Raw genomic sequence first — 15,361 nt, 5'->3', positions numbered from 1 at the left:
AGTCCCTTCGGGGATGCTAGGCGCAGTTTGGCTCAGCCAGGAGCGATGAAGGAGCCTGTCCGGCTCAGCCTTGAGAGGCTGGGCCGCAAAGTCAGGCTCAGCCGGGAGGTGATAGGGGTAAAATGTCCAGGTCAGCCGTGGAGTGATGGGTGGCTAAGTGTCGGGTTCAGCTGGGAGTGTCGGGGTGCCGTTGTCAGGCTCAATGGGGATGTAATGGAGGTGCAGAGTCAAGCTTAGCTGAGACGCAATGGGGGCTCAGGTTAGGCTTAACCCTGGAGGTGATGCGTGCCGCAGCGGGGGGCGCTGGTTGGGAGGGCTGCTCCGGCAACCGGGAGGTCAGGTGCTGTTCCTGGACGCCGCAGCGAGAGGCGCTAAGTGCTGGTGTCCGCAGCTGGAGCGAAGCTGCAACAGCGGGCGGAGCCCTGCGCGGCCACCACCTCCTCCGGCCGCAGGCTCCTCCTCTCCCCCCGCCTTCTTCGTCTAGCCCGCCCGCGCGCCCAATCCGTAGCCCTCGGCACCGCAGAGCCGGGCTGCTTGTCTGGCCGGCGGAGGCTGAGCGCGACTTTAGCAAGCCGCGGCGCCCGCCGACCAGGGACGAGCCCGACTCCCGGGACCCCGCTCTGCCCCCGCGCGGCGGCCCCCTCCCTGTTGTTGCGGGGACGCTCCGGCCGGAGCCACGATTCTCCTCCTCTTCCTCCCGAAGGGGAAGGGACGGCGAAAGCGGAGCGGCTGCACTGGAGAGAGCGAGCCGAGGCCCTTGCCCCGGAGGCTCGGGACTGGAGGAAAGGAGGCGGAGGCGGAGGGAAGTGCGCGTCACTCCCGGGAGGAGAGTGTTTCACCTCCAGGCAGAGGCTGCGGCTGCCAGTTGCGTAAAAGCAGCAGCGGCGGCGGCGGTGGCAGCGGGCTCCGGGGCTGGACGGGCTCCCTGGCCATGGAGGGAAGATCCGGACCCGGGGACGCCAGGAGCTCTGCTCAGTCTCTTTGGACTGCTGTGTAGGCACCTGAATTAGCCAACGCTAAGCGGGGGAGGGGAAGGTAAGAAGCAACTGGGTCACCAGCCCCCTCTCCCTGCCTGGTCTCCCTTGCTCCCCGCTGGGGGCCACTGCGAGGACGCGGACGGTGGTCCTCCGGTCCTTCCTGGCTCCCAATAGTCGCATCTGGGCCTTTCTATTGAAGCGGCAAACATCCTCCCGCCCCCCAACAGCACCCTCCCGCCCTGCCCCCGCGCACCGCCTTTCCCCTCTTTGGATTAGGAGTAACAAGGCTCCCCAGAGTAAGTCCTCGCCATAAGAAAGGGTCTTTGGGAACCGAGTCTTGATTTCTTTTTCTCCCTCTATCTTTTCATTACTCTTACGGGGAAGGAAACAATGGACCTTTGAAAGTCGGTGGGAACAGCCTTAAACTTTTTGGAGAGGGCTGGTTTGGGGGAATAAACCCCACAGGAAGCAGACTACAGTGAAAGATTGGTGGAATGTGCATTGCAGACTTTCGGCTTCAGTGCGCGCGCGCGTACGCGTTTGGGGTGATCTTTGTCTCTATTCCGCTGGGTTGGTTCCCACCCCCGTTGTCCCCCACCCCAGTTTCTGTTAGTTAAGGTGGGGCGATTCTTTAAGATCTCGTGCAGCTTTCTTTAAAGCTGGGGAAAGGCTTAACACTGGATCCTCCACTTCTAGCTTTCCGGTGCAAAGTTGGGAGGTCTTGGCAAAAGAAGGGGATCTGGTTCTGCGAGGACCCCTGAGTGCTGCAGTTAATGCTGATTGCTGCACTCCTTGCAATAAAACTAAGGCTCTGACGTCCCTGGATGCTCTTTGCTGAGGTTGATTTGTGTCACCAGATTTCCCGTGGAGCGGAAGCCACTCACTTAAATTCTCCGCATTAGGTTAGGAAAACAGACTTTGATATACGTCTCCTTTCATCAGCACTAGGAGTTACGAATAGAGTGCTTCATAATTTTAAGAACTTTGATTCTGCACAGGAGCCACTCACTGGCTCCTGTGTTTGTATTCACTCCCCTTCTTTAAGTGTGATTGTGATGCGATATTGCATAATTTCATGTGTTGAGAGTGTGCAGATGCTACCTTCTGTAGCTCTTCCCAGAACAAAGTGAGAATGATTCAGAGGAAGGGGTTAAGTTTCACCTGAGCTGAAGGAGGACTGAATCCTCAAAACAGCCTGCTTACCTGTTGGAAACGTCTCTGTTTTAAAAACCAGTACATTTAAAATGTTAGCCTTATGGTTCTTTGGTTGGCTAGAATGAAGCTATTAATGTTTGTTTGACCCTTGAAGGAAGCTTGCTATTTTCAGAATTGGTCGGGCATCACACTTTGGTTATGTCTTTGATTAGCTACTCAAAGTTCCAAAAGAGTTTGCATTTCTGGGCGAAATAGAAGATAGTGCATTTCTTCTGCTTAGTATGGGTTTCGCTTAGTAAGGGCTTCGCTTCATGGACTGTATAGTCCATGGGGTCGCAAACAGTCGGACACAACACTCACTCACTCACTTTCGTAGTAAAGGTTGGGTAACGCCTTCTGGTGCTTTATCCTATACAGTAAAATCACACCTCTCAACTCTACAGGATGAGTGTGTGTGTGTGTGTGTAACTTAAAGTCTTGTAGTTTTTTCAGTTCCGTCCACTTGATGCTGTTTTACCTTAATGTGTTTAGAGGCCCAGAAAAGTAATGTTAAAAGTGAGTTCTGAGTCACCACCTGTTCCTCTTTAACAGTCTGTGAATGAGCAAGCAGGCTGAGGACTGGGCACTGTGTACGTGGACAGGAGATTTGAATCAATAAATTCTTACATGGTAATGGTTTAGATTTCCTTTGTCACAGCTAATTGTCTGAGTAAAGTCTCTTTTCTTGATCTGACCGGTAACTAACCCTTCAAATTTTCAAAAGTCTCAGATTTCACAACAGGAAACCAGAATGGGACAACACCTTATTCATGTTCCAATAGACATAATTAAGCCTATTCTCAGCTATGTTTGAAATGAAAAGGAAACAAAGCAAGAGAGTGAGGTAGGCTTGTGGGCAATTTCTGAAGTTGAAAAGTTACTACTTACTAGCTAGGTACCTCTGGGCAGGTTTCTGCAATTGAGAATGATGAACAAGATGTCGGGTAAGAAAACTTAAATTTTCATTATCAAATTAACAGTTTTAGACTCACAGGAGATGCTGTATGTATGTAAATGCATATCTGTAAAGTGCTGTAAAATAAGTATTGCATCATCCTCCATCCACCCACCCACCATACCTTCAGCTAACAACTGTTAACCACCTATTGTGTGTCAGGCTGTCTGGAAGCAATCTGATTGCCCACTCTTGGTGGAGTGTTCTTTTTGGTAGAGAGAGGGAGTTAGATGAAATGGTTGAAATTTGAGAGGTCACGAGGAGCAAAGATAGTCTGTGGTGGCCTCCATCTATAAAGAAAGATAAAACAATCTCTGCTGTTGAAGAAATGAGTCTGTCTATTCGGGAGCAAAAGGAAGTGAACAATTAGAAGGCCCAGTAAGTGGAGAATTATGCATAGAATGCTTTAGGAACCCAGAGGAGGATCCGAACGGGAATGGGAGGGGGAAGCAATTTAGTGAAAAAATAAAATTTGCCAAATCAGACAAAATAGTAGGGGCTGGAAACTGATGTTAGAGTACCATTTTGAAATATAAAGATCGGAGAAGTCAGAATTGAGTTGAAAACAAGGCTCTGACAGTTAACCATTTGTTTATCGGGCAAGTCCCCTGATTCTTCACATAATTGTTTCTTCATCTGTAAAATGACTTTATGGAATTCTTTGAGGATTAACTTTGATTTAATTTGCTATATATATGATCCCTGGTGGCTCAGACGGTAAAGCGTCTGCCTGCAATGCGGGAAACCGGGGTTCGATCCCTGGGTCGGGAAGATCCCCTGGAGAAGGAAATGGCAACCCACTCCAGTACTCTTGCCTGGAAAATCCAATGGATGGAGAATCCTGGTAGGCTACAGTTCATGGGGTCGCAGAAAGTCGGAGACGACTGAGCGACTTTACTTACTTACCATATAAGCTAGTGCTGTTTGGTACTCTCAAAATATGTTCTTTTTTTTTAACAGCTGTAAATGGATACAGTTTATATCTTAGTGTAATTGGTCTCAGTCACAGATGTCTATTTTATTGGCCCTTTCCTGAGGGATCTGAATCCCATCTTGAGTGTAAGTCTTCAGCTGTTGTCATATGGTGAAGCTCACTGTTCCCACCACCTTCATTTCAGCCATAGGAAATCTTTTCATTGCCTTTGGGTTGTGAACGCTAATTAGAAGTAAAGGCTGTCTAGTACAGTACATCAGATGAGAGGGGCTTGTCTGGGTGTGTACTGTAACTTCCGTGCTCTCCTCCCTGCCTCCCAAACCAGGCTTGTTCTTCTCCTTTTCTTGATCCTAACAAAAAGCTGTGCATCTGTGTTTCTGAGACCATGAAAATCACCCTTAATAGTTTTCTCCATTTGTAAAGAGGTATAATTTTCAACTACCCTGTTAAAGACTGTGCTCTCAATAGCAACAGCTGCTGTCTAGGTGAAACCTGAATCTGTAAACAGTACTTGCTTTAATATATGTGCCTTAATTCTCCACTTGAAATAGACTTAAGCTCATCTGACATTTTAATAAATTGCCTTTGATAGAAATCCATACTCAGCTATTTAAAACTGCCATGTTACATGTGACTTTTTAGGGGGAAGGGTGGCATGACTATAAATCAGTTCTCAGGACAGTTACATGCTGAGTCTTGACATGCAGTTTAATGGGCTTCAAAAATAATATTAAAATGAGGAAGTTGAGACCCACAGAGGCTAACTAATTAGGTAAGGTCATGTAGTAAATTAATGGCTGAGTGGGGACAAGAACCCCTTTGTCCCTATTTTCAGCCAGCATTTTTTCTTTTTCTCCAATATATTCTATTATGCTCCTGTTTGGTTTTGTTAGAACTTAGTTATTTTAATGTTTTAATAGTGAAATAACTTGGATTTGGGCTTAGAAACCCATTGCACCCAAGTTTAAGGCAGACACTATACCTTCTGTTTCATTTGCGAGAATCTAGATGTGGTATGGTGCACAGAGAGGGTGAAGCTAACTTGTAATAAATTTGTCAAATAAGGAACTAAGTGTAAAAGTATGTTAACTTTACTTGCATTTTCCATAAATAGTATACCAACTTAAAGTATTGTTGAAGTGCACATTTTTAAAAAGAAGCAAGTTCCTGGGAACATTATTCAGATTTGTGTTTGAATCATATGATAAAAACATGTTAGAAACAGGTTTCCGTGTTCTTTTGTTTTCCCTGTACTTGGCTTTGAGAAGACTTTAATGCTACTTGTTAGAAACTGTGTTCAGCAAATGTCTGATTACATTCCTAAGATGTTCAAGGCACTGGCAAGTTGCTGTGAATGATACAAAGATGTATGAGGCATAGGGTCTTTATTAAAATGTCTCTTTACAAAAAGTGAAACAGACTTGAAGCTGTGTATGACCTGAAAAATAGAATTCCTATCTCCCAATAATGAGTCCTTGATCTAGTAGGCAAATCTGCTCTGAAATTATTATTAGACTAATCAGGCTTATAACAAGATATTTCTTTTCATTACATGATGACAAGTGATTAATCTTTTACATTTATCAGTGCTTCATCTTCATTTGGACTATAAATAAAAACTTGGCAGCATTTGATGAGATTTTATATTATGAAAAGTTTGCCTAGGAGAGCTTGTGGTGATCTTAGCTTTGCTGTGCTTACTTGCTCAGTCATGTCCAACTCTTTGCGACCCCATGGACTGTAGCCTGCCAGGCTCCTCTTGACTTTAACATTGCATTTAGAAGTGTGGCTGGAAGCAACATTGTTGTTGCCTGAAAAGGTTGCAGTTTGAGACAATCCATATGGAGCAACCAAGAAAAGAATTGTCCTCATTGACTCTGAGTCTGATGTAAGTATTCAAATATATGCATATTCTCCACAAACTAGATGTTCTAGTCATGTCTGAATACTAAGTGTCTCTGAAGAATAAAATTATTATTGATTTGGGGGCTCTTGCCTAATTACTGGTTTGTAACTTAAGACTACAAGCCTTCTCTTATCATAATGGTCTCTGTTTATAGTGACTCATTTTCCTGAAGAATAAATGAGCTTTTTTTTTTAAAACACACATCGAAGTTAGAAAGTTCATTTTAATATTTTAGGGATTGGAAAAATTAAGTGTAGCATAAGGACACATGCCTGATTCCTGTTTCAGAAGGAATGAAAAAAATGAGTCATTAAAAAAAATGTGGCTTAAAAAAAAACCCCACACATATAACATCGTTTTTGCTTCCCTGGTGGCTCAATGGTAAAAGAATCTGCCTGCAATGCAAGAGACCTATCCCTGGGTTGGGAGGATCCCCTGGAGGAGGGCATGACAAGTACTCTTGCCTGGAGAATCCCATGGACAGAGGAGCCTGGTGGGCTACAGTCCATGGGGCCGCAAAGAGTCAGACACAACTGAACATACATACATAAGGATTTAAAAAATATTATATTTCATTAATGCAAAAGATATGGCTTTAATTGTTTAATAGGTGCTTAGTCATAGCCATCCCCTAACCATCCAATGTCATAGAATGACGTGCCAGTAATGCTGCTGCTGCTGCTAAGTCGCTTCAGTCGTGTCTGACTCTGTGCGACCCCATAGACGCCAGCCTGCCAGACTCCGCCATCCCTGGGTGGGTTGCCATTTCCTTCTCCAATGCATGAAAGTGAAAGGTGAAAGTGAAGTCGCTCAGTTGTGTCCGACTCTAGCGACCCCATGGTCTGCAGCCTACCAGGCTCCTCTGTCCATGGGATTTTCCAAGCAAGAGTACTGGAGTGGGGTGCCATTGCCTTCTCCACAGTAATGCTGAGAAGCTAGCAATTTGGTAGGCAGTGGGCTGTGTATGAAGGTATAGGAAAAGAGGCAAAATGAGAGATGAATCATCTTCTCTGCATGATTAATGACATTTTTTGATGGATGTTCGTTGCTGTTTTCCCAAGTGCCTGCTTATTTAGACATTGTCCTTAGGATATGGCCACCCTTCACAATATATGGTCAGTTCTTGGATAACTTTCCCCAGCTGCCTGGTTGCCATGTCCTCTGAGCTTGGGCTTAGCCTTAAAGTATTTCTTCTTGTTCCCGTACTGTGTTTGTGGCACGTGAGCTCATCACTCAGCCCGTTTGCCTCCTTCTGCTGGCTGTATTCTGTCCCTGTTCAGCCATGCAGAGTCTAGTCTCTGCTCTAGCTCTGAGTAATTGCTTGTTCAGTGGCAGTCCTACCTTTTGACTCTCTGGTACTCTTGAATTCGACGAATGTCAGAGAGACTGTGGAGGAGGTGTAATATGGTCCCTATAGTAGGCCTAGTTTTCACAAGCCCTAGGAGGACAGGGACTGTAATTCCTTTGTATTAATATTTTGGCCAGGAACTCACCTGTGGATGACACCCACCAGGCAGCCTGTCAGAGAATAATGAAAGACCTCATGAGTTTGTTGTTTTCTCCCTATGTTGGTTATTGCCGGACCATGTGTTGTCATTTTAGGGGCAAAATTCAGTGGTAAATTTTATTCACACATACAAAGGAAGCTATTAGTAGTAGTCTGATGGTATACATTTGGGTAAGTGAGTTTGGAATTAAATAAAATCAAGCTATCACCTCTTTAGACACACCAGCCCAGTGTCTTTGCCTCAATGTGTATTATTATTACTTGTTTACCTGTGTTAGCCCCGACCCCCACCTCCAACACTAGACTATGAGCTTCTTTAAGGTAGAGATCATGTATATTTTTTGTATTACTGAGTCCTAATCTTCACAAAATCTTTGTCTCATAAGTGAAGCCCAAGCCCGTACACATTCCCTGTTTGATAAGGCTTTTCTCTTAGATATACTGTGTTAAAAATAGACTATGTTGTATAGGTAAAAAAGTTACACATTTGGATTATGGTCCTAGCCCTATCGTTAATAGAAAATTTGCTTTGTTGCTGAATTGAGTAGCCTGGATCACTTCAGTCTGGTCATCGCATTATTCATCTGGAATATTTCTTAGTTTGAAAGGCATGTCAAAACATACTTGTTACATACTTCCTACTGACATTGCATTTTGATGTCTGTATATCACTGGTTTATAAACTTTTGGTACAGTTATGCTTATTTTTCAAACACATCTCTATTGTCTTTTCTTTTTGTCCCACCTTTCAACGTTCTACCACCACGACTTTCTTGCATTTTTCTTCTGGAAGAGCATCTTAAAGCTTCGTCCCTGCAGCCCACAGGCAGCTCTGCCCTTTGCTGTGATCTTAATTAAATCGGCCTCCCTCAGGTCAGGCTTAGGCTTTGGTTCTTTCTTTCAAAGGCCAGCTGCAAGGCTGATGACATGCCTGCGCCTGCCATTGTGTGCCTCTGCAGGGCCATCCTTCACTGTCAGCAGGTTGGGAGTCTCTCCACAAGAGTGAAGGGGGATGGTCTAAAGACTTGAGAGGGAGAAGAAAAGAGAACAGCTTTTCAGGAGAAAGAATTAAGGAGAAAGAGGAATCTGGGAAATAATAAGCGGAAGAAAGGAAACAGAAGTGAGGAGCGGAGGACTGGTAGGTAAAATGACACTCTCATTCTGTCTTCAATTTTCCAAGTTGAAAAACAGTCATCCTCTAGTTTTATCCTTTAGTTTTTTTTTTGTTTTTTTTTTTTTACTGCCAACCAGAGGCCTATGTACTTTGCTTTTTTTTTTAATTTTATTTTTGATTGGGCGAGGAATGTTCGGTATTCCTCAGTTGTCACCCTTTCTTCCGCCTTGGTATGTAAATCTGTATTTTTTGCTCCCTTTGCTTCTCTTTTGTTTCCCGGGATAATTCTCCAGCCTTTTCACTCTATCAGCCATCTTGGCTTTAGGGTCAAGCCTTGCTTTTCATGGATAGACTAACAGATTTGAAAAAAGACAGGATTAATGAGTATATTTGGTGGCAGACAAATCAGACATCTGCCTCCTATGTTTTGCATAAATGAGAGGAGTGAAATAATGAATTAAACTATTTCTTAAAGGGCCACTCAACTTAGCTTTAGAGTGGGAAAGGGTTCACTGGGTTTACTTTGGGCATTAGATAGTATAAATACTCTTTGTTTTGAGAGATTCATATTTTAACAAGAGATTCCAATAGAATTTGCCAAGGATATAGACATGAAATTGTAACTAATGAGCTAATCTAAAATCCTTAAGTATAGGCCCCATAAGCATATATTGTTTTCTTGTTTTCCATGTAAGCAAATTCTTGATATTTGTAGTTAATTTTTCCTTTCCAGGGATTTACTGTTTCTTGACTACAGTTTTCTAACAAAGAGAGTATAGCTTAAATGAAAAGTAAATTTCTAAGCAGGGAAAAAAATGTCTTCTAACTTTAAATAATAATTGTTCCAACGCAAATGCTTGTGGCAAAACATTTTTTAAAGTAAATTTAGTCTTTTTAGGGCTATACATTTGAAATATTCCATACGATTTCTCTGTATTATAGTTTAATAGAGTTAATGTATTAAATAGAGAGTTATTTCCCTTTGAGGGGAGAGATGTGAGCAATATAGGATGCCAAAGTAGAAGGCAAGTGTCTATTGATATTTACATAGTAGGTTAACTTTTGAGTATATCATTCATCGTATGTGTCTAAATTGACCAGGTGGAGAAAGAATAGCATTAAAGAGTCTCAGTCCCTTATCCTTTTACTTCATAGGAAGCTATTTATCATTAAGGTTTAGTGCATCCCTCTTCTGCTTCTGAGCATTGATTTGGGTAATTAGCAAAATGAACAGGAACCAGTGCAGGTAAATTACCTGTGTGCAGTGTCTTATTTCTTGGGAATGTACCAGGTGATAGTGACTCATCCTGATTTTGAGAGTTGAAGGAAAAAGACAGAAGGGCTGTGGCAAGTGCTGGGCAGGAAGGGAGAATGTGCATGTGACAGAGTGAAGGCTCTTGTTTAGACATCTCAGAGTATTCAGTTCTTTTAGATTCTGCTCACATAAAACCAAGCAGATCTCTGAATGAAAGTGAACTTAATTTTTTCCCACCTTCTGTCTGTTTTCTCTCAAATAGTTGTAGGAATAGACCTAGCATTTATGCTGAATTCCTTCACAGTGTTTGTTGTAGAAAAGTGTATTTTATCTTGTGTGCTCTGATAAGAGACTATGAAATAAAGTATATTCCGCTAAACTATGTATAAGAGAATTCCCCCTTCTGAAACTTCCTTTGCTTTGTTCTTTGCATTTGAAAATCTTTATATGAGAATATTGATAGCACTTAAAATTTGACAGTTTGTGAAATTAAAGATCCTAAAAGTCAGCTTTGCTAAGTTTGTTTCTTACTGAACAGTTTTTATATGATTGAGGTATTGAGCTCATTGTTTATCAGTGACATAACCTGAATCTAAAACAAAACTAGATGAAACATCCTACTTCTCCCACACAGAGCCCAAACCTGAAAATCACCTTGATATTATTCTTTTTTGTCCTTTTCCTATAAATAGGAGATTGGAAGTTAGAACTATTAATTGAAAGCTCAAAGCCATTAGAAGATAGTTAAGAATTTTATTAGGTCATGATTTGTTGTTCTTTAGTCGCTCAGTCATGTCCAATTCTCTGCGACCCTATGGACTGCAGGACGCCAGGCCTCCCTGTCCATCACCATCTCCAGGAGTTTGCCCAAGTTCATGTCCGTTGCATCGGTGATGCTATCCAGCCATCTCATCCTCTGTCGCCCTCTTCTTCTTTTCCAGCATCATGGTCATTCCCCGTCATTACTAGTAATTATAAACAAAATTATCATTTGTTTTCATGATAATTTATGAACACCTCTCTTTCCTGGCGTGTTTACTTTTACTTTTTTCTGTGACTGAGCATACCAGTCAATGTGTTACAAAGATGTACTAAGATATTAATAAAAGGAAAAGTTTCCTTAACCAGGTTTTGGCCAGTTGTACTGAAACTGCTGGAAAGTAGACTCACTTGTAAAAATGACCTTTAGCTTTGATACTGTTTCAAGAGTTATGTCGTTGCTCCAAGAAAGATATGCTTGAGGAGATCTTGCCAGCTTCTCGACTGTTCCTACAAGCCTGAATTTCCCGTTCAAAAATAAGCTTTCATATCAAGTGTAGGCAGGATTTAGGAGAGCTTAAATGAGTCAAAAGTACTGCATTTTTATTAGGAGTTTAGTATGTTGGGGCTAAGGGCTTCCCAAGTGGTGCTAGTGATTAAGAACACACCTGCCAATGCAGAAGACGTAAGAGACTCATGTTTGATCCCTGGGTGGGGAAGATCACTTGGAGGAAGCCATGGAAACCCACTCCAGCATTCTTGTCTGGAGAATCCCATGGAAAGAGGAGCCTGGTGGGCTACAGTTCATAAGATGCCCAGAGTCAGACCTGACTGAAGCGACTTAGCACACATGCACATGTGATGGGGCCAATATGCATGGCATAGCAGTGGGCTTTGGGACTCCCTCAGCATTGGGTTGGAGGGGCTGGATGATTTTGCTGACTATGGGGCAACTGACTATGGGGCACTGAGTGATGAGCACTTGTGGTAGGCGATTGGTCTTCTGTATTAGCAGCTCAGCAGTAGAAGAAAATGAAAACTCAACCTTTTTAAAGAAGGAATTTTCAATTAATTGCTGCTATCTCTGTATTGAGAAGACTTTTCCTCTGATAAAAGCTTCCTTGCTGTCAGCATAACAATATAAAGTGAAATTGAACATTTCCTTTTTCCTAAGTACCTACTGCATTTTATAGTGTGTGGTTAAAACTTACAAAATATTGTGAAAGGTTGAGCTTGTCTAGATAGTTGGCTGCTCTTTATCTTCAGAATTCCTATTTGCATTTGTTAATAATACCTTTTAGTCACCCACTGGGTTGCATATTAGGGTTACATTTTATAAAAATTAATGTGCTGACTTTTTTGCTTGAAATGTTCTCAGCTTTCTTCAAATTAGGGCAACTAATACAGAGATTAGACAGATTTCCCAGAGCTTCAGGGATGTTGAAAAAGGAGTCAATGGGAAATTCCAATCTGTGTGTATGTGTATAAGTGTGTGTGTGTGTGTGTGTGTGTGTGTGTATGAATGAGTGAGAGAGAGAGGAAAACTTTTAAGTTCTAAGTTCAGTAAGCACTTAACTGAGTTCCTACTCTGTGTAAGTTCCCATGAGAATGCCAAGAAAAGTTAAGATGTTGTACCTGCTCTTAAGAGGCTTCTGGTCAACTTCAGGAGAGGGATATGTACTTACATCAATTGAAACTTAAGATAGAAAGCAAGGTGATTCATTAAGAGTTTTAAACAGAGAACAGGGAAGAGCAAGCAGGGAGCTTATGGTGGAATCCTGAGAAGGTGTCATGGATGAAATAGCACAATGTTCGAAAATTTTATAGGGAAATATTTCAATTTTCTTAACATCATGCACCTTTTTAATAAATCATATAAACCCAAAACTATGATCTCCTGGGGATGGAGGCCTGGCGTGCTGCGATTCATGGGGTCGCAAAGAGTTGGACACGACTGAGTGACTGAGCTGAACTGAACTGAATGTTATTGAAATTTCAAAATAAATTAATTACTTTCTGAGATTATTTTAATTTATAACTAAATAAATTAATTGAATGCTCTTACCAACTGCATAAACCCCTCCCACAGTTTCTGTTTGAGGGTATATACTCTTTTTGTACAAGAAAAGAATTTTATTTTAATAACAGCAAAGTTTTAGGATTTTGTGTGTGTGTGAGGGCAACTGAGAATTTGACAGAAGTACTAGGTTTTAAAATGCTTCCCTTTTTTCTCAGCATTTACAGATCTTTAAGTTGATATGCCTTTTTTCATATTTTTAATAATTTCTTTCATTATCTACTTCAAATTTTGCCTAAATCCCCTGTGCAGATTTTTAATTGCATGATTTTATTTTTAATTAATTACTACCAAGCTTTTTGGGCTACTAAGTTTTTTAATCATCCAGGAAATAAATACTCATGAGATAATTCTTTCAAGGAACATCTAAATACCAAAAGTTATGCTTCAGAACCTTTTTAAAGTGTATTTCCAAATTTGATATGAATGACTTGGATTATTGCTCATTATGGATTTTCTGCATTTAGAGGTTTAACACAGTCTGTAATAACTCTTAAAATCTTGATGTGTTCCTTCTGTATTCTGTGCGCTTTCCACTAGAAATACAGTCCTTTTAAAAATGACAGGTGATATAAACAAATGAACAGTGTATTAAGTAGAAACTTCAGGCTGTAGTAAAAATTTTAAAATGACACCTAATGCTCACCTTGAATAAAGTGTGAAAGACTGGGGGAAACTCTTCATCCTCTTTCCTCTATTAGGTCTCTGTTTTGGGGATCCCATACTCAAACTAATGCAACCAAAGGTAATAGCCTTTTGGATTGAACAGCCTGAGTACCTCTCACAGTACTTTACAATATTTCCTTGGTCAATTTCACTCTTCCTTCAAGCAAGGGATTTAAAAATTGGATTTAGGACTCTATGTATAATAGTGTTTAAAATTTTATACTGTTTCACTAGTGCAAATACTCTTAAAATAAATACTTGGGATAATTTTTAAAAGTAAATAAATAAAATTGAATTTAGGAATTGCATTTCTTGGGGATGCTGTATATCTTTTGTCTTTTCCCCATAGTTCTACCACAATTCTCTAGTGACAGCAAGAGCTCACAATTGTTTATTGAATGAGTGAAATGTCATTTTTTCCCATGAATTATTGAAATCTATAACTAGCAATTAATATATTTTAAAGTAATTAATTTATAATACCAATCCTAAACTAAACTCATAAATGTGAAGTGAAATCCTAAAGCAATGTATTTGTCTTATATATTCTAAAATCATAATAGAGAGGATAATCTGCATATAATATGATTATTTTCTTGTAAATTTACTCTTAAATATAGTTGCAATAATTTATTATTTAGGAAAATAATGATTGTATTTATTACTATGTATTTTCATGTTTTTCAGTAAAATAGAGCTAATGGGCTCAGAATATATAGAAAAAATATATATTGTTTTGGAGAAGATTTATAGGGAAAACACATGATGATTATTTCTGATTTATTGATCGTGTCAGTTTGTGATTAACACCATGTGAAATTTCATGTTAGGATACCATTTTGTGAATGTGAAGACAAAATTTTTTCCAAGTGGGATGTTGATTTCATTGAGCCTCTCAGTGCCTTGTTTTTTTGTTGTTGTTGTGGGTACATCTGGAGACATTATCTCCCACAAAAGGGGCCTCCAGCCTGTTAAGTAATAACAGCCTTTCTCACCGTGAAACAATGAAGTTTCAGATGATTGCAGCTTCAAATACAAGAGTCCCACTCTCTTTCAGAGGAGATTATAGTCTGAATCCCCTCTCACCCTGGTGAGCCTGGCACTCAAGAATATCTAGTTTAGTCCTTTCTTTGTTAATGGATGATCATAAAGGGGTCTTTGTCATACTTTCTCATTTGTTCCAGCAGGATGTATCCATTATTTTGTTCTGCTGCTTGGCACATGCAGCAGTTTCTTCAATAGCACCTTGAATCATGTTGTTTTCCCTTTGTTATGGAGCTTAAGCTTCATCTAAATAATTACTTTTGTTCAGAAATCAAACTCCACAAACCAAGTGCTTTTGACAGACACACTGACTCTCAGAATGTTCTTTGCCCCATGTGAAATCAGCATCAATTCCTGATTAGATTCCCTTTCTGTCCCCATTAATTTCCAGGTTGTTTGGGTCCTGGGAACACTTATTTGTGGCTTCTTTAATTGGTCACATTTTGTGTTTAGTGGATTTGCTGTAGTTTAGAGCAGTTTAGAGGTACCCTTTTTTGTTGTTTTGGCAGGGGATGAGGGGGATTAATTGTAAGAGTATTGAATGAAGTCAGGTGACTCTGAGATGCTATAGTTGTTAAGGAGGGGAAGTAGTGAACATCATGTTTCTTATTTATCCACAGCTGTTGCAGTAAGAACATTAAATGACAAGGCTTCTTTCGCTTTTCCCTCCTCCCTCCCTTCTTCCATTCTTTCTTTTTTTCTCCCTCCTGGCCCCCTTCTCTTTCATTTGACAAAATTGGAGTCAGGTTTCATTTAAAACTTATTCTTTTATTCAAAAACTAAATGCTTAATATAAAGAATATAGAAAGTAAAAAGGACTGCCTTTTTGCATTTGTGTCAGGTTCTCTTAGATTAGAAAGAATCATATATAGTCTGGTAGACTTCTGCATGAAGAAGTTCTGAGAATACTAAAGTGCCCTTTCAGACTCAACACAGTTCTGGTTATACCCTTGCAGAATGGATTCTTTGAAAT

At 40.8% G+C, this 15,361-nt stretch overlaps 1 protein-coding gene across 2 annotated transcripts in view; it reads left to right on the top strand.

The window, feature by feature from the left end:
- The first annotated feature begins 530 nt into the window (after window positions 1-530).
- Window positions 531-15,361, top strand: part of CEMIP2 (cell migration inducing hyaluronidase 2) — an 81,331-nt gene continuing 66,500 nt past the window's right edge. Inside the window, exon 1 of one of the 2 annotated variants that reach the window (XM_055578294.1) lies at window positions 531-1,035. The gene's annotated coding sequence lies outside the window, so the exon portion shown is untranslated. The remainder of the gene's footprint in view (window positions 1,036-15,361) is intronic. The other variant, XM_055578296.1, reaches the window with a different exon arrangement.

The sequence above is a fragment of the Bubalus kerabau genome, chromosome 4 (assembly GCF_029407905.1).
Source record: "Bubalus kerabau isolate K-KA32 ecotype Philippines breed swamp buffalo chromosome 4, PCC_UOA_SB_1v2, whole genome shotgun sequence".
NCBI classification, from domain to species: domain Eukaryota; kingdom Metazoa; phylum Chordata; class Mammalia; order Artiodactyla; family Bovidae; genus Bubalus; species Bubalus kerabau.
The sequence above is the reverse complement of the archived record's forward strand: the minus strand, read 5'-3'. Positions and strand labels throughout refer to the sequence as shown.